The 19,212-nt window shown below is 42.5% G+C and overlaps 1 protein-coding gene across 1 annotated transcript in view; it reads left to right on the top strand.

Moving 5' to 3' along the window:
- The first annotated feature begins 1,667 nt into the window (after window positions 1-1,667).
- Window positions 1,668-19,212, top strand: part of LOC121003181 (gamma-aminobutyric acid type A receptor subunit pi) — a 116,724-nt gene continuing 99,179 nt past the window's right edge. Inside the window, exon 1 of the mRNA XM_040434820.1 lies at window positions 1,668-1,806. The gene's annotated coding sequence lies outside the window, so the exon portion shown is untranslated. The remainder of the gene's footprint in view (window positions 1,807-19,212) is intronic.

A 19,212-nucleotide genomic window follows, 5' to 3' on the forward strand; every position in this document is an offset into this window, starting at 1 on the left:
TCTCCTCTTGTTCGCGTAGTTCCCGGTCTCTTCTTTACTTCTTTAATGATGAGCTATGGGCTAAAGGACCTTTGGTGACGTCAGATCACATGCTCCAATCACATGGTCCATCACCATGTTATAAGGGAAAATAATACAGTGAATACTAGACTGTCACCTAGCAACCATGCGTGAAAATCGCACCGCATCCGCATTTGCTTGCGGATGCTTGCGATTTTCACGCAGCCCTATTCACTGCTATGGGGCCTGCGTTGCGTGAAAAACGCAGAATATAGAGCATGCTGCGATTTTCACGCAACGCACAAGTGATGCGTGAAAATCACCCCTCATGTGAACAGCCCCATAGAAATGAATGGGTCGGTTTTCAGTGCGGGTGCAATGCGTTCACCTCACGCATCGCATCCGCGCGGAATACTCGCCCGTGTGAAAGGGGCCTAGGGCTCATGCCCACGAGCGTAAGGGCCCTGTGCTCATCCTACGGACCGCAAATAGCAGTCCGCAATGCACGTGCGCTGGCCATGTGCCCTCCTGCTGCGGATGTGGACCCATTGACTTGAATATGTCCAGGATCCGCAAAATACCACAAAAGATAGGTGAAGTCCTATATTCAGTCATATCTTGCAGATTGTGGATCCATTCTACTCAATGGGTCCACATCAGCAGCAGGAGGGCACATGGCCAGCGCACGTCCGCAATACGGGGGCTGAGCCAGTACGCTCATCTGCATGAGCCCTAAATGGGGCTTCCATGAACTTTTAGGCTACCTGCACACGGTGCGAATTATGTGCGTTTTTTTTGCACTGATTTCGTGAGGAAAAAACACAGCGTAATACAGTAGCTGCAAAGTGAATTAGATTAGACAAATCTCATGTAAACTTAGCTTTTTTCTTCCATGTGGAAATTGACCTCTTGTGCAGTAAATACAGAACGCACACGGACGTCATCCCTATTTTTTGCGGATCCGTTTTTTTGCGGACCGCAGAATACATACGGTTGTGTGCATGAGCCCTAAGTGATTGAAATAACTGAAGTGTGAACTCAGCCTTAGGGCTCATGAACACGACCGTATGTATTTTGCGGTCCGCAAAAAATACGGGTGACATCCGTATGCATTCCGTATTTTGCAGAAGGGAACAGCTGGCCCCTAATAGAGCAGTCCTATCCTTGTCCAAGGACAATAATAGGACATGTTCTATTTTTTTGCAGAACGGAAATACGGACATACGGAAACGGAATGCACACAGTTTTTTTTTTTCGCGGACCCATTGAAATGAATGGTTTTGCATACGGTCTGTAAAAAAAAAAAAAGAACAGAGACGGAAAGAAAATACGTTCATGAGGGCATAAGGAATTCTTAACCTGAATCTATAAAATAAAATCTCATCATTTCATTATCTTTTCTCCCCCGAAATAAAATATCCCACAGTCGTCACGGATCTCGCCTTATGCACGCGAAGTAAAAAAAACAAAAAAAAAAACGAATGAAAGCCTACAGTAAATTAGAGATGCAATGTACTGGGTCATCTCCCCCATGATAAGGATGCAGAACCTCCCCCCCCTTCTTTCACCCTTCAGTTCCTATTGTACTGCCGCCTGTTTCCTCTGACATAAGCCTACCCTCTTATCTGCTGCAGCTGCAAACCTCCAGAGCTTGGCTGCTGTTCACATCTCTACCGCCAACATGCTGTGATCCCGACCGCCGACCCTCGCTGTGCACAAGGGCTGGAGCAACTTCTCGCACCTGGGAATCCTCACTTTACCAGCATCTCCTCCTGCAAGGACACCATGCGCAATAACAACTCCTAGGTAAGAATATCTGAAGTCCTATGTGTGAGATCTGTATGGCATGTGCTCGGCACATAGCGGAGAGTATTAGGTCAGGCTGGGATAGCGGCGCAATCAGGACGGATTTCATTTTACAACAGACTTTTAGTGCCTTTGATAAGTCTATACGTGCTAATCTGCGTAAAGACGCGGCAGATGGTCAGCAAAGAACGTAATGAACTCCAGAAGAGAGAGCCCAAAAGCAGATAAATTTGTCTAATGTGACGTCTCCGAAAAAGTCTTGAAATGCCAGCAATTTAAGCGGAATAAAAATGTAACGGGAACTGACAGCGACTCGGGAATTTTGCTGCACGAAGCATAAGTGATGGCTGATGGTGGAATTACGGTCATTTGCACTACTTCTTTCATTAGTTAGGAGGTAGCAGAGCTGAGTTTGTCAAAGGTCGTGAGTGCAGCTTGCCATGTAGTTTAATTTACTCAATGGTTTGACGAACTCAAAAACTTATGGCGAAAAACTGAGCACTGCTGCATCGGTCGGCCGGCCATAAAACTAAGGTCATAGTTATTATAAATACGTCATTCCAAAAAAAATGTAAACACGTCAGATACAGATCTAGGAAATCAGCATTTTTGCATTTGCCTTTATATGTTTGTCTCCCAATAAGACTGCGGTAATACTCTGGATTTACCTACGATAAACCTCTGACTTATGGTAATGGCACACTCAGCTCTGCTGCATCAACAAACTGAATGTATGGTTTCCTAGAGGCGTAGCTGGGTTAATTTAAACAGATTTTTGCCCATTTTCCTGACCAATCACCTATTGCAGCAGCGAAGAAATGTTTTTGCGCATCAAAGATAAAACTTCAGATTCCAATTTGTCAGAAATTATGTTGTTTTTTTTTGTCCCATAGACCTAATAATGATGATATTGTGGATGATGATCGTTATGTCAAATCAATTGGATTGATGTGTATACATGGTCCATGGAATAGATTAAAATCTGTTTCATTTACAAGGAGATTTATGCTAAAAGAGGGGGCATACATGTGTCAGATATCTGACCAATTTCTGTCCAATTAGATGCAAATCAGTCCAGATTGTGTAAATGGGGAATTCCTCTTATTGATTTGCCTCATTGCCAGAAAACTGATCTGACGAGTAAGGACTCTTTTTAATCTACCAAAGGTTACATGCACACGACCATTGTTTTGGTCCACATCCGAGCCGCAGTTTTTGCGGCTCGGAGGCGGACCCATTCACTTCAATGGGGCCGCAAAAGATGCAGACAGCACTCCGTGTGCTGTCCGCATCCGTTGCTCCGTTCCGTGGTCCGCAAAAAAAAAATATAACCTCTCCTATTCTTGTCAGTTTTGCGGACAAGAATAGGCAGTTATATTAATGGCTGTTCGTGCCGTTCCGCAGATTGCATAATGCACACGGATGCCACCCGTGTTTTGCGGATCCGCAAAACACATAACTGTCCTGTGCATGTACCGTAAGAACGCTTGTTCCAGATAAGTGGCCCATGTAATGGTGCTGCCGATCTCCCAACAGACAAGTAAAATGTTTGTGTGTTGGGTGATTGCAGAAGTTCGGGCTTGGGATCGGTGTTCTGTAAATAGTATTATTTTCCCTTATAACATCGTTATAAGGGAAAATAATAGCATTCTGAATACAGAATGCTTAGTAAAACAGCGCTGGAGGGGTTAAAAAATAAATAAAAAATCATTTAACTCACCTTAATCCACTTGATCGCGTAGCCCGGCATCTCCTTGTGTCTCCTTTGTTGAAGGACCTGTGGTGACGTCACTCCGGTCATCACATGGTACGTCACATGATCTTTTACCATGGTGAATCACCATGGTAAAAGATCATGTGACGTACCATGTGATGACCGGAGTGACGTCATCCCAGGTCCTTGAACTATAGTTAATGCTCACCACAGGTCCTATACAGTAAAAGAGACAGACGGAGATGCCGGCTACGCGAGCAAGTGGATTAAGGTGAGTTAAATGATTTTTTTATTTTTTTTTAACCCCTCCAGCGCTGTTTTACTATGCATTCTGTATTCAGAATGCTATTATTTTCCCTTATAACCATGTTATAAGGGAAAATAATAATGATCGGGTCTCCATCCCGATCGTCTCCTAGCAACCGTGCGTGAAAATCGCACCGCATCCGCACTTGCTTGCGGATGCTTACGATTTTCACGCAACCCCATCCATTTCTATGGGGCCTGCGTTACGTGAAAAACGCACAAAGAGGAGCACAAAAGTGATGCGTGAAAATCACCGCTCGTGTGCACAGCCCCATAGAAATGAATGGGTCGGTATTCAGTGCGGGTGCAATGCGTTCACCTCCCGCATCGCATCCGCGCGGAATACTCGCTCGTGTGAAAGGGGCCTAATAGTGGGTCTTCAGAGTCTTCCCCAAGGGCAAAAGTTGGGTGAAAGAAGGATCAGAGTGTTGAATTTCAACATGTCCGATTGTTTTTTCCCATAGAAGATAACCAGCTACCTGTAGTGGTTTATTTCCCTGTCCCCATTGAAATAAACATTCAGTCAGGTCCATAAATATTGGGACATCAACACAATTCTAACCTTTTTGGCTCTATACACCACCACAATGGATTTGAAATGAAACAAACAAGATGTGCTTTAACTGCAGACTGTCAGCTTTAATTTGAGGGTATTTACATCTAAATCAGGTGAACGGTGTAGGAATTACAACAGTTTGCATATGTGCCTCCCACTTGTTAAGGGACCAAAAGTAATGGGACAATTGGCTTCTCAGCTGTTCCATGGACAGGTGTGTGTTATTCCCTCATTATCCCAATTGCAATGCGCAGATAAAAGGTCCAGAGTTCATTTCAAATCTGCTATTTGCATTTGGAATCTGTTGCTGTCAACTCTCACGATGAGATCCAAAGAGCTGTCACTATCAGTGAAGCAAGCCATCATTAGGCTGAAAAAACACAACAAATCCATCAGAGAGATAGCAAAAACATTAGGCATGGCCAAAACAACTGTTTGGAACATTTTTAAAAAGAAGGAACGCATTGGTGAGCTCATTAACACCAAAACACCCTTCACAACAGTTGGCCAGATCAAGAACACTCTCCAGGAGGTAGGTGTATGTGTGTCAAAGTCAACAATCCAGAGAAGACTTCACCAGAGTGAATACAGAGGGTTCACCACAAGATGTAAACCATTGGTGAGCCTCAAAAACAGGAAAGCCAGATTAGAGTTTGCTAAACGACATCTAAAAAAGCCTTCACAGTTCTGGAACAACATCCTATTGACAGATGAGACCAAGATCAACTTGTACCAGAGTGATGGGAAGAGAAGAGTATGGAGAAGGAAAGGAACTGCTCATGATCCTAAGCATACCACCTCATCAGTGAAGCATGGTGGTGGTAGTGTCATGGCGTGGGCATGTATGGCTGCCAATAGAACTGGTTCTCTTGTATTTATTGATGATGTGACTGCTGACAAAAGCAGCAGGATGAATTCTGAAGTGTTTCGGGTAATATTATCTGCTCATATTCAGCTAAATGCTTCAGAACTCATTGGCCGGCGCTTCACAGTGCAGATGGACAATGACCCAAAGCATACTGCAAAATTAACCATAGAGTTTTTTAAAGGAAAGAAGTGGAATGTTATGCAATGGCCAAGTCAATCACCTGACCCGAATCCGATTGAGCATGCATTTCACTTGCTGAAGACAAAACTGAAGGGAAAATGCCCCAAGAACAAGCAGGAACTGAAGACAGTTGCAGTAGAGGCCTGGCAGAGCATCACCAGGGATGAAACCCAGCATCTGGTGATGTCTATGCGTTCCAGACTTCAGGCTGTAATTGACTGCAAAGGATTGGCAACCAAGTATTAAAAAGTGAAAGTTTGATTTCTAATTATTATTCTGTCCCATTACTTTTGGTCCCGTAACAAGTGGGAGGCACATATGCAAACTGTTGTAATTCCTACACCGTTCACCTGATTTGGATGTAAATACCTTCAAATTAAAGCTGACAGTCTGCAGATAAAGCATAGCTTGTTAGTTTCATTTCAAATCCATTGTGGTGATGTATAGAGCCAAAAATGTTAGAATTGTGTCCATGTCCCAATATTTATATGGTGAAATTGGGAGGAAGAGCTGCTGGATGACCGACTACAGGATCTCGTATGTCTAGTTATTTGGTCAGTTATTTCCATCAGTTATTGTGAGCCAAAACCATGTGCAGGTCAAAAACACAGAACAGATGCAGATCTTTCCATTATACCTTATCTCTGAGGAGGCTTCACTCCTGGTTTTGGCTCATGATAACTGTTGGAAAATAACTGACCAAATAACTGAAGTGTGAACTGGGCCAAACCTTAGACCAACTGTTGATAATGGCCTCCAGGATATACAGGGGGACATTTACTGTTACTGTTCTTTTTTGTTGTATATTTTTTGCATGAAATGTCGCACACTGTTTTTTTTTCTTTTCTAGTTCATCTTGTGACCTTAGCCTCGGTACGCCACTTGACTCCACTTTTCACAGTCTTATATGTTTGACACATGAATGGGTTTACACTTGTTTTAGGGCTCTTTCACACTTGCGTTGTCCGGATCCGTCGTGTGGATCCGTCGTGTACTCCATTTGCCGGAGGTGCCCGCCGGATCAGTAACACCGCAAGTGAACTGAAAGCATTTGAAGACGGATTCGTCTTCAAAATGCTTTCAGTGTTACTATGGCAGCCAGGACGCTATTAAAGTCCTGGCTGCCATAGTAGTAGTGGGGAGCGGGGGAGCAGTATACTTACAGTCCGTGCGGATCCCGGGGCGCTCCAGAATGACGTCAGAGCGCCCCATGCGCATGGATCACATGATCCATGCGATCACGTCATCCATGCCCGTGGGGCGCCCTGACGTCACTCTGAAGCGCCCCGGGAGCCGCACGGACGGTAAGTATACTGCTCCCCCGCTCCCCACTACACTTTACCATGGCAAACAGGACTTTAGTGTCCTGGGAGCCATGGTAACCATTCAGAAAAATCTAAACGTCGGATCCGGCAATGCGCCAAAACGACGTTTAGCTTAAGGCCGGATTCGGATTAATGCCTTTCAATGGGCATTAATTCCGGATCCGGCCTTGCGGCAAGTGTTCAGGATTTTTGGCCGGAGCAAAAAGCGCAGCATGCTGCGGTATTTTCTCCGGCCAAAATACTTTCCGGTTCTGAACTGAAGACATCCTGATGCATCCTGAACGGATTTCTCTCCATTCAGAATGCATTGGGATAATCCTGATCAGGATTTTTCCGGCATAGAGCCCCGACGACGGAACTCTATGCCGGAAAAGAACAACGCAAGTGTGAAAGAGCCCTAAGACTACTTTTACTATTTGTGAAATGTTGCAAAATAGTCACAGCCAGGCAGCCCCCTGGTGTATTTAAACAGGTAGGTGTAAACCATATTGCACACACGCCAAATATATTATTTACAGTTCGTCATTTCATGAATTTGGCGCAGGCACACAAGGCAAGGACAGACACAAAAAAACGACCGTGAATGATAGTGTTTATATTTTGTGTTTTAGTTGCTTTTTGTAAAGTTACATACATTGTAGCATCTAAATCATCTAAATTGAAGAACCTTGGGGCAACTTGATTCATATTTGAGAACTGCTTAAAAACATTTCCTTTATATTTAATGCCGTAAAAAAACGTAGGCCTTAGGCTGGGCCGCCGCGGGGAGCAGAGACCCGGCTGTCACATGAAAGCCGTGGCCATGCTCTAACAGCCCGGACTGGCAGGAGTGCCGATCCGGGCTGTTTAACACTTTACATGCCGCGGGCAATGGCGCCCTCCACATGTAAAGTGCTGAACAGGGAGCAGACTCCCTCTGTCTCCCATCGGCACCCCGCAAATGCGATCGTGGGGTGCCGATGTGTGTAAAGGCTGCCTGGGGTCTGACCTAGGCCCCAGAACAGGCTTGAGTAAGTACCAGCAGGCTGCGCCTTTGGCTCAGCCTGCTGGTCAATGTCAGAATAGCATTGCCATTAAAATGCAATGCACTATAGGTATAGTGCATTGCATTTAAAAAGCAATCAAAAAGCTGTCTGTTATAGTCTCTTTGTGGGACTATTAAGTGGTAAAAAAGTTTTAAAAAAAACTAATTTATTCAATAAAAAAATCCCATTAAAAAACTACACTTTTTTTTCCATAGAAAATATGCTTTTCAATGGAAAAATTTGCAAAAACAAAATCTTCCCCATATGTTTGGTATTGCTGCATCCATAACGACCCGGATTACATAAATATCACATAAATTATCCCCTACGGTGAACGCCGTATAACAAAAAGACAGAAATCCTAATTTATTCTTAGTTGCCACCGAAAAAACATAATAACAAGCGATCAAAAAGCGCCATTTACTTCAAAATGTTACCAATGAAAAATAAAAGTTGTCCCCCAAAAATCAAGCCATCACACAACTCCATATAAAGAAAAATAAAAAAGTTATGGATCTCTAGAAGTAGCAATGCAAAAACCTTTTTTTCTTTGAAAAAAAGGGGTTTTATAGCAAAAAAGTAGTAAAACGTAAAAAAATTATATGATATCACTGTAATCGTACTGACCCATAGAATAAAGATATTATGTTATTTATACCGAAAAAAGAACATCGTAAAATTCATAACGTAAAAACGCAGTGGCAGTATTGCTGTTTTTCCCATCTCCCTCCCAGAAAGAGTTAAAAGTTAATCAGAAAGTTATGTGTACCCCAAAATGGCGCCATTAAAAACTACAATTTGTCCCGCAAAAAACAAGTCCTCATAAAGCTATATAGACGGAAAAATAAAAAAGTTATAGCTCTTGGAACGCGACGATGAAAAAAGGAAGAAAAGTGCTTGGTCAGTAAGGCCCCTTTCACACGGGAGAGAATTCCGTGCGAGTGCGATGCGTGAGGTGAACGCATTGCACCCGCACTGAATCCTGACCCATTCATTTCAATGGGGCTGTGTACATGAGTGATGTTTTTCACGCATCACTTGTGCGTTGCGTGAAAATCACAGCATGTTCTATATTCAGCGGTTTTCACGCAACACTGGCCCCATAGAAATGAATGGGGCTGCGTGAAAATCGCATAGCGTCCGCAAGTGAGGATGCAATGCGATTTTCACGCATAGTTGCTAAGGAGATGAGGGATGAGCGACCTGGGACCCCATTTACTTTATTATTTTCCATTATAACATGGTTATAATGGAAAATAATAGCATTCTTTAATACAGAATGCAAAGTGAAATGTCACTTGAGGGTTAGAAAATAATACAAACATAACTCGCCTCATCCACTTGATCGCGCAGCCGGCATCGTCTTCTTTGTTCTTTTTGAAGGACCTGCAAGAGGACCTTCGCAGACGTCATCGCGCTCACCGCCAGAAGGTCCTGCTGAATGAAGATAGAAGGTCCTTTTGCAGGTCCTGAAAGAAGCAGAAAGCAGACGATGCCGGCTGCGAGATCAAGTGGATGAGGTGAGTTATGATTTTTTTAACCCTCAATTGACATTATATTTAGCATTCTGTATTAAAGAATGCTATTATTTTCCTTTATAACCATGTTAGAATGGAAAATAATAAAATCTACAGAACACCTAACCCAAACCCAAACTTCAGTGAAGAAGTCCGAGTTCGGGTCTGGGTACCACATTCAGTTTTTTCTCACGCGCGTGAAAAACACATTGCACACGCATGCAAAAATCTGAACATCGGAACGCAATCACAGACAAAACTGACTGCAATTGCGTGCCTACTAGAGCGGGTTTTCTGCAATTCACCCTGAACGCATGCGGCCCTCACCCGCGACGCCCGTTTGAAAGAGTCCTAAGGCCCAAAATAGGCTTGTCACTAAGGGGTTAATATCAGAAACACGGCAGGAGGCGATGCTAAGCAGGACTCCTGTGGAGAGATGATGGCTTCCAAAATTCATCAACCCTATAATGAGATGATATCCTTTATGTACAGAGCTTGGCAGGTTATACTTTCTTAATTAAGAGACTGAACGCAAACAAAATATTAACCCCAATTATACTTTAGGAGTACAGATATTGGAGATCTCAGTTGGGACGTACAATATGAGGGCCCCTCATAGCAACCAGTATAAAAGGTGACCCACTTTTGGGGGTGGGTTAACATCACCTCACCCCGGACCAGCAAGGGCAGAACTTGGTGATTTTTTTTTTGTCCCTCATCTGCTTTTCAGGATGAAAGGATAGATAGATGGATAGATATGAGAAAGATAGATAGACAGATATAGATATGAGATAGATAGATAGATATGAGATAGATATGAGATAGATAGATATGAGATAGATGATAGATAGATAGACAGATATAGATATGAGATAGATAGATATAAGATAGATATGAGAAAGATAGATAGACAGATATAGATATGAGATAGATAGATAGATATGAGATAGATGATAGATAGATAGACAGATATAGATATGAGATAGATAGATATAAGATAGATATGAGATAGATAGATAGATAGATAGATAGATATATATGTAGAAGAATCCAAGGCAGCACACGAATAACGGTGAAAAAAGTGGTGTTTATTCCCACATGTGCAGACAGCAACGTTTCAGCTCTCTCAATGGAGCCTTTGTCAAGCCATGGCTTGACAAAGGCTCCATTGAGAGAGCTGAAACGTTGCTGTCTGCACATGTGGGAATAAACACCACTTTTTTCACCGTTATTCGTGTGCTGCCTTGGATTCTTCTACATATATAACTTACTGGATCAAGTCCGTGATCTACCCAAGGGATTGCACCTCTGCAAATTGTGTGCTGCTCATCTTTTTTTCTTTTTTCTAGATAGATAGATAGATAGATATGAGATAGATATGAGATAGATAGATTCATACTATTTCCAGTGTTTGTCGGTGGAGATTGCATGGCTATGTGCTTTATTTACGGACCTGTTTGCAATGAGTACAGCTGAAACACCTAAGCCTAATAATTAGGAAGGGTGTCATATAGAGTAGATAGAAAAATGTAGTCAATGTACAGATGTGTCTATCTTTAATTTTGGAAAATTTGGTTGAGGACTCCAACTTCTCGCAAAACAAATTCCGCACAGAATCACGACATGCAAGCAAAACTCACAAGAGGATGCAACTCACATCACAACCACTGGGTGGCCACAAGGATAGAATGGATATCTCCCTATAGAATATCGGGAACCCATGTTTCTCTCTATCTCTGTGCTCTCATCTTGAGATATAGCAAACTAAAGGGAAGGACACATCTGCATGTCTTGCATGTCATGTCTACAGCAGGGCGGGACGCTATCATGGTGCTGTCTATGAAATGGCAACTTTGGTATCGGATTGTGTCTCCTGGCAGCAGAGTAGGTGTCATGTTATCATCTGGATATTTTCTCTTCCCATTTTTATGTGATTACATGGCCTATAGAAAAGGATACAGGACTAGCCTGAACTGCCCGTTGCCCACCCTGATATTTCCCACCGCAGCATCTTCTGTGTAATGGAGCTGTCTACTAATAGAGGGAAAAAAATGGTAATTTCACAGTAAAACCATCATTTTAATTTACTGCACGATATAAAAATTGTGACATAAAATAAGGCTTTATTAGAAAAGACTCCTCGCAGAGCCTGGGTTTGCAGCTGCTTACTACGACTGGCTGCCTGCCATCCAGATGTGCCCTGCATCATCAGCGCGATAATCCTCCGCTCATAGACAGTAATGGAAGCAATTTGTACCAAACAGTCACATATGCTGAATGTAAGAAGAATGGAAGCTAAATGGCAGTAAACTCATCCAAATGAAATTGCTACAGTATAGTGCTTTATTTTTGTTAATTTTTCTTTTTTTAATTAATGAACCAACTTTACATCTCCCTCTGCCTATAGCATACCATTATGAGTATTTAAAGGTGTTGTCCATTCTGCCGAATTGGTCGGGAGATTCAATTTGGGTCCAAATAAATGCGACCCAAATCAAACGTGCTCCGATTACCTCGAAAAGTTGTGTATGACATTCTAGGTTCTCCTAGGACTGTATGCAACAGCGCCATATATAGCTATGAGTAAACGCATAGCGGCTGGTGGTAACAAATTGCCTGTATGAAAACATGCCGTAGATTTTTTCATGTGTTTTTTTTCTTTTTTTTTTTTCTGAAAAATGTTCCCTTTTGGCAACAAATGCCTGCCGCAGTGGCGTAACTACAACTGACCGGGCCCCACAGCAAATTTGTGAATGAGCTCCCCCATCCCAGCAACTTCTTCACAGCCCCCAACTCATGTGCAACCCGCACTCCTGTGGCTAGTCAAGACTGAGTTCTCAGACCAGGCCCGGCAGCCGCTCCTTCCGTTTTGTACAGTGTCACTGTACATAATGTCATTGTTTAATACTGTTGAAGGGCCCTGACAATAAAATCTTTTAGTCCTCCTCCTGAAGGGGCCCCTTGTGGGTCTGGGCCCCAAAGCAGCTGCTTCCCCTATAGCTAAGCCCCTGCCTGCTGGTGTGTATACATAAACACACGTCTGCAGTCATTTGATCACCCTTCTTTATCTCTCCTGTCTTCTATCGGAAAAATGGCTGACACCCTTTTAAGAAAATCGCCCAAATTGAATTGCCAAAAATTTGGATTCGGAATTGACCCAAATATTCAGAAAATTTAGACCAAACCAATGTAACTTTGTCATTGATCGAATCTTTCATGCAGCAGCTAAAATTCTCATTTGTTGGCATCGCTCTATGTGAACAGGGAGTGTTGTGCCAAAAATATACAAAGTCAATTGGAAATGAATGATCGTAATAATCATTGTCCCCATTTTCCTTTGCACCAATGTTTTTGAAAAGCTCTATAAACGAGCGCCATTTGACTTGTCCATTGTCAATGGGCACTTATTATTGGCCTGACATCAGCCCCTTGTGAGAGGAGCTTAACAGTTTAATTTTCTACCACGGTCATGAATGGTTGACCTCCCTCTATTAACTCAGAATCTCCTAATATTGTATTTGAAATGCAGTTTTATATATCAAACAAACCCAACATATTTTTTCTCTAGTTGCTGTAACGTAGGGTAGGGAACAATGCAACCCTGTACTTCATCCACTCCACCGTCTCTACCTACTTGCATGGTCCGCCCTAACTGGCAGCCAACAACTTGGTGACGGTCCCTGACTTGACTATATGCAGGGGCCTAAACCTTATGGGGTAAAGAGTAGTTAGACAGAAAGAGGTCAAAACCAGGGCAGATGGGTAAGTATGTGACACTTGCATTGTATTTTTTGGGTCCATAGTGTGCTTCCCAAAATGCTCTGTGTGTTTTTGTTTTTTTATCAGATGTTTTCCATAGACTGCTTAACCCCTTAAGGACGCAGGGCGTATCGATACGCCCTATTTCCCGAGTCCTTAAGGACTCAGGGTGTACCGGTACGTCCTAACTTGAAATCAGTATTCGGCGCCCCAGGGGTTAATCAGAACGGGATTTCGGCTGAAATCATTCAGCCGGCATCCTGTGACAACGCCAGGGGGGGTCATGTGACCCCCCCGTGTCGGCGATCGCAGCAAACCGCAGGTCAATTCAGACCTGCGGTTTGCTGCGCTTTTTGCAGTTTCTGATCCCCGCGGTCCCTGAACGCGGGGATCAGAAACTTTTGAGTGCCTAAAATCAATATTTTTCACCCCCCCCCTGCACCCCTGCACGATTTGATGCCGGCGGGTGGTGCGGGGGGGTGTCGCATGCGGTGGGGGCGTTGCGGGAGGCGGGCGAATGATCGTTGGCTTCTAGTGGGTATACCAGGGTGCCAGCACATTGCTGGCACCCTGGTATAAACGGCTGACATCTGTGCAGATGTCAGCCGTTAACCCTTTCCATACCGCGGTCCGTACGGACCGCTGTATGGAAAAAGTTAACTGTCATCGGTCAGGGAGCTCCCTCCCTCACCATCGGGGGGCTGCTGTGCCTTTGCAGCCCCCCGATGGAGAGGGAGAGAGCCCCCCGACAGCCCCCCTCAGCCCTGTGCTTACCCTTCCCTGTCTGCGAAGTTGTGGCAGACGGGGAAGGTTCCCATGGCAACAGGACGCCTGCTCAGGCGTCCTGCTGTCCATGGTGCTGAACAGATCTGTGCTAAAAGCATAGATCTGTTCAGTGTAAGTAAAATACAGTACAGAACAATATATATTGTACTGTACTGTATTATACAGACATCAGACCCACTGGATCTTCAAGAACCAAGTGGGTCTGGGTCAAAAAAAAAGAAAAAAAAAGTGAAAAAAGTTAAGATTAAAAAAAAAACATTCATCACTGAATAAAAATTAAAAAAATAAAATACACTACACATATTAGGTATCGCCGCGTCCGTAAAGACCTGATCTATAAAACGGTCATGTTACTTTCCCCGCACGGTGAACACCATAAAAATAAAAAAATAAAAACTATGAGAAAATTGAAATTTTGCCCACCTTACTTCCCAAAAAAGGTAATAAAAGTGATCAAAAAAGTCACATGTACGCCAATATAGTACCAATCAAACCGTCATCTCATCCCGCAAAAATCATACCCTACCCAAGATAATCGCCCAAAAACTGAAAAACTATGGCTCTCAGACTAAAGAAACACTAAAACATGATTTTTTTTGTTTCAAAAATGAAATCATTGTGTAAAACTTACATAAATAAAAATAAATTATACATATTAGGTATCGCCGCGTCCGTATCGACCGGCTCTATAAAAATATCACATGATCTAACCCCTCAGGTGACCACCGTAAAAAAAAAAAAAAAAAAAACGGTGTAAAAAAAGCCATTTTTTGTCATCTTACGTCACAAAAAGTGTAATAGCAAGCGATCAAAAAGTCATATGCACCCCAAAATAGTGCCAATCAAACCGTCATCTCATCCCGCAAAAAATGAGACCCTACTCAAGATAATCGCCCAAAAACTGAAAAAACTATGGCTCTTAGACTATGGAGACACTAAAACTTTTTTTGGTTTTAAAAATGAAGTTATTGTATAAAACTTACATAAATAAAAATAATTGTATACATATTAGGTATCGCCGCGTCCGCGACAATCTGCTCTATAAAATTACCACATGATCTAACCTGTCAGATGAATGTTGTAAATAACAAAAAAAAAAATAAATGTGCCAAAAAAACTATTTCTTGTTACCTTGCCGCACAAAAAGTGTAATATAGAGCAACCAAAAATCATATGTACCCTAAACTAGTACCAACAAAACTGCCACCCTATTCCGTACTTTCTAAAATGGGGTAACTTTTTTGGAGTTTCTACTCTAGGGGTGCATCAGGGGGGCTTCAAATGGGACATGGTGTCAAAAAAACCAGTCCAGCAAAATCTGCCTTCCAAAAACCGTATGGCATTCCTTTCCTTCTGCGCCCTGCCGTGTGCCCGTACAGCGGTTTATGAACACATATGGGGTGTTTCTGTAAACTACAGAATCAGGGCCATAAATAATTAGTTTTGTTTGGCTGTTAACCCTTGCTTTGTAACTGGAAAAAAAATATTAAAATGGAAAATCTGCCAAAAAAGTGAAATTTTGAAATTGTATCTCTATTTTCCATTAAATCTTGTGCAACACCTAAAGGGTTAACAAAGTTTGTAAAATCAGTTTTGAATACATTGAGGGGTGTAGTTTCTTTGATGGGGTCACTTTTATGGAGTTTCTACTCTAGGGGTGCATCAGGGGGGCTTCAAATGGGACATGGTGTCAAAAAAACCAGTCCAGCAAAATCTGCCTTCCAAAAACCGTATGGCATTCCTTTCCTTCTGCGCCCTGCCGTGTGCCCGTACAGCGGTTTACGAACACATATGGGGTGTTTCTGTAAACGACAGAATCAGGGCCATAAATATTGAGTTTTGTTTGGCTGTTAACCCTTGCTTTGTAACTGGAAAAAAAATATTAAAATGGAAAATCTGCCAAAAAAGTGAAATTTTTTAATTGTATCTCTATTTTCCATTAAATCTTGTGCAACACCTAAAGGGTTAACAAAGTTTGTAAAATCAGTTTTAAATACCTTGAGGGGTGTAGTTTCTTAGATGGGGTCACTTTTATGGAGTTTCTACTCTAGGGGTGCATCAGGGGGGCTTCAAATGGGACATGGTGTCAAAAAAACAGTCCAGCAAAATCTGGCTTCCAAAAACCATACGGCGCACCTTTCCCTCTACGCCCTACTGTGTGCCCGTACAGTAGTTTACGGCCACATATGGGGTGTTTCTGTAAACGGCAGAGTCAGGGCAATAAAGATACAGTCTTGTTTGGCTGTTAACCCTTGCTTTGTTAGTGGAAAAAATGGGTTAAAATGGAAAATTAGGCAAAAAAATGAAATTCTCAAATTTCATCCCCATTTGCCAATAACTCTTGTGCAACACCTAAAGGGTTAACAAAGTTTGTAAAATCAGTTTTGAATACCTTGAGGGGTGTAGTTTCTTAGATGGGGTCACTTTTATGGAGTTTCTACTCTAGGGGTGCATCAGGGGGCTTCAAATGGGACATGGTGTCAAAAAAACAGTCCAGCAAAATCAGCCCTCCAAAAACCAAACGGCGCACCTTTCACTCTACGCCCCGCTGTGTGGCCGTACAGTAGTTTACGGCCACATATGGGGTGTTTCTGTAAACGGCAGAGTCAGGGCAATAAAGATACAGTCTTGTTTAGCTGTTAACCCTTGCTTTGTTAGTGGAAAAAATGGGTTAAAATGGAAAATTAGGCAAAAAAATGAAATTCTCAAATTTCATCCCCATTTGCCAATAACTCTTGTGCAATACCTAAAGGGTTAACGAAGTTTGTAAAATCAGTTTTGAATACCTTGAGGGGTGTAGTTTATAGAATGGGGTCATTTTTGGGCGGTTTCTATTATGTAAGCCTCGCAAAGTGACTTCAGACCTGAACTGGTCCCTAAAAATTTGGTTTTTGTAAATTTCTGAAAAATTTCAAGATTTGCTTCTAAACTTCTAAGCCTTGTAACATCCCCAAAAAATAAAATATCAATCCCAAAATGCTACAAACATGAAGTAGACATATGGGGAATGTAAAGTCATCACAATTTTTGGGGGTATTACTATGTATTACAGAAGTAGAGAAACTGAAACTTTGAAATTTGCAAATTTTTCAAAATTTTTGGTAAATATGGTATTTTTTTATGCAAAAAAATTTACTTTTTTGACCCAATTTTAGCAGTGTCATGAAGTACAATATGTGACGAAAAAACTATCTCAGAACGGCCTGGATAAGTCAAAGCGTTTTAAAGTTATCAGCACTTAAAGTGACACTGGTCAGATTTGCAAAAAATGGCCAAGTCCTTAAGGTGAAATAGGGCTGAGTCCTTAAGGGGTTAAAAGGGTAAAAAAAAACATGGAAAAAGTGCAAGCAAAAAATGTGTAATCAGACAAAAATAAATCTTGTAAAAATGCACATTTTTCATGCCAGATAGCTGCCACAAAAATCTACCTGTGAAGGAAGCCTAAATAACTGGATAGTCACCAATTTCTGAATATGTAATGAACAGAAATATCCCCATTAGGCTACATGCACATGAACATTTTTTTGCGGCTCGGGTGCGGACCCATTCACTTCAATGGAGCCTCAAAAGATGTGGACAGCACTCTGTTTGCTGTCCGCATCCGTTGCTCCATTCCGTAGCCCCGCAAAAAAATAGAACATGTCCTATTCTTGTCTGTTTTGCGGACAAGGATAGGCATTGTTACAATGGATCCGCAAAAAAAAAACAGATGCGATTCGGACGTCATCAGTTTTTTTTTTTTGCGGATCTGCAATTTGCGGACCGCAAAACACATACGGTCGTGTGCATCTTGCCTTAGAATTGTAAAAAATCTGCAAATCAAGCATGACAGCTGGAAAAATGGGGAGAAAGAAAACAGGCAGCAGCTTGACATACCATATGTGATTTATTTGTGGTCCGTAGACTGCAGACAAATGACGGAAAGTTAAAATTCACCTGGCTGCATTGTTCTAGTGTGCCCTGTTTTTTTCAATACTATTTTTATACTAAGGGTCCATTCACACGTCCGCAAAATGGGTCCGCATCAGTTCCGCAATTTTGCAGAACAGGTGCGGACCCATTCATTTTTAATGGGGCTGGAATGTGCTGTCCGCATCCGTATTTGCGGATCCACACTCCCGTTCCGCAAAAAAATAGAACATGTCCTATTCTTGTCTGCAATTGCGGACAAAAAAAGGCAGTTTCTATGAGAGTGCCGGCGATGTGCGGTCCGAAAAATGCGTAACGCACATTGCCGGTGTCCGTGTTTTGCGGATCCGCAAAACACATACGGACGTGTTAATGGACCCTAACAATACTCTAGTTATTCAGTTTCTTAAAATGTTTCCAAAAGTTTAGTTGAAAAAAAGTTGGGATGAGGTACTGTAATTGGATGACAATGCCACTGTGCCAGTTAATGGTTCTCTGTTATAGTCACTACTTCCAGCAGAAGCAATCTATCACGATCAGCAGAAGTCAAAAAGGAAGAATACCTCATGTCAATTTTTTTTAAAATGTTTTTTTGAACTTATGTGTACAGATCAATATTTGGTCTTCGTTCGAGCAGTGCAATGATATTTTTTTACTGTACAATTCAGCTGGAATCTAACAAAAACATATGTTTTTGGAGTATGGGAGGAAACCATCCAGAGATGGGAAGAACATACTAACTCTATGTAGATTTTGCCCTGGTTGGGTTTAAGGCAAAAACAGAGAACACCAGGGGACCAGTGAAAGGTTATATGGCAGCGGCAGGGTTTGGGCAACCCGAGTATTACTCTTTTTGTTATTTTACACCATTGTCTGCTGTTTGCAGAAAAAATTTATGGGGTTGGAAAACCCCTTTTAATATATAATTTTCTATTCAACATCATTACATTTAATATAATTTAAGAGATTATGAGTATTGTGTAATTGAGTCAGGAGTCAATTAGGTGCTGTAACGGTGGCTGCAGTACGCCGCTGTTCCCCTGCTTACCGCCGTGGTCCTGGGCTCCGTGCTCAGCGGTGATCCTTCCGTCCACCGCTGCAGTCCTGGGCTCTGTCGTTGTACGTGCTGTGGTGCTGAGGATTCCACTCCACAGTTTCCACTCAGCCCTAGCCACAGCATGCTTGCTGCTGGTTTCGTGTTACACTGCCCTAGGGTGTGCATCACTCCCTGGGCTGCATGGGTTGGGTCATGTGACCTCGCTGACCAACCCAGGCTCTCCTGCAGGTACTTAAGTGGCTCAGCCCCTTCCCAGATGCCTCAGTTTCAAGGTCCTTGTGTTTGCTAAGCTCCTGATACTCATGTGTGCTCCTGACTTATACCTTGTTCCTGGATTCTGCTACTCATCTGATCCCTGCCTGCTTGCCTTGACTCTCCTGTTGCCGACCCAGATTGCCTGATCT

Source organism: Bufo bufo, chromosome 6 (assembly GCF_905171765.1).
Source record: "Bufo bufo chromosome 6, aBufBuf1.1, whole genome shotgun sequence".
Lineage (NCBI taxonomy): Eukaryota > Metazoa > Chordata > Amphibia > Anura > Bufonidae > Bufo > Bufo bufo.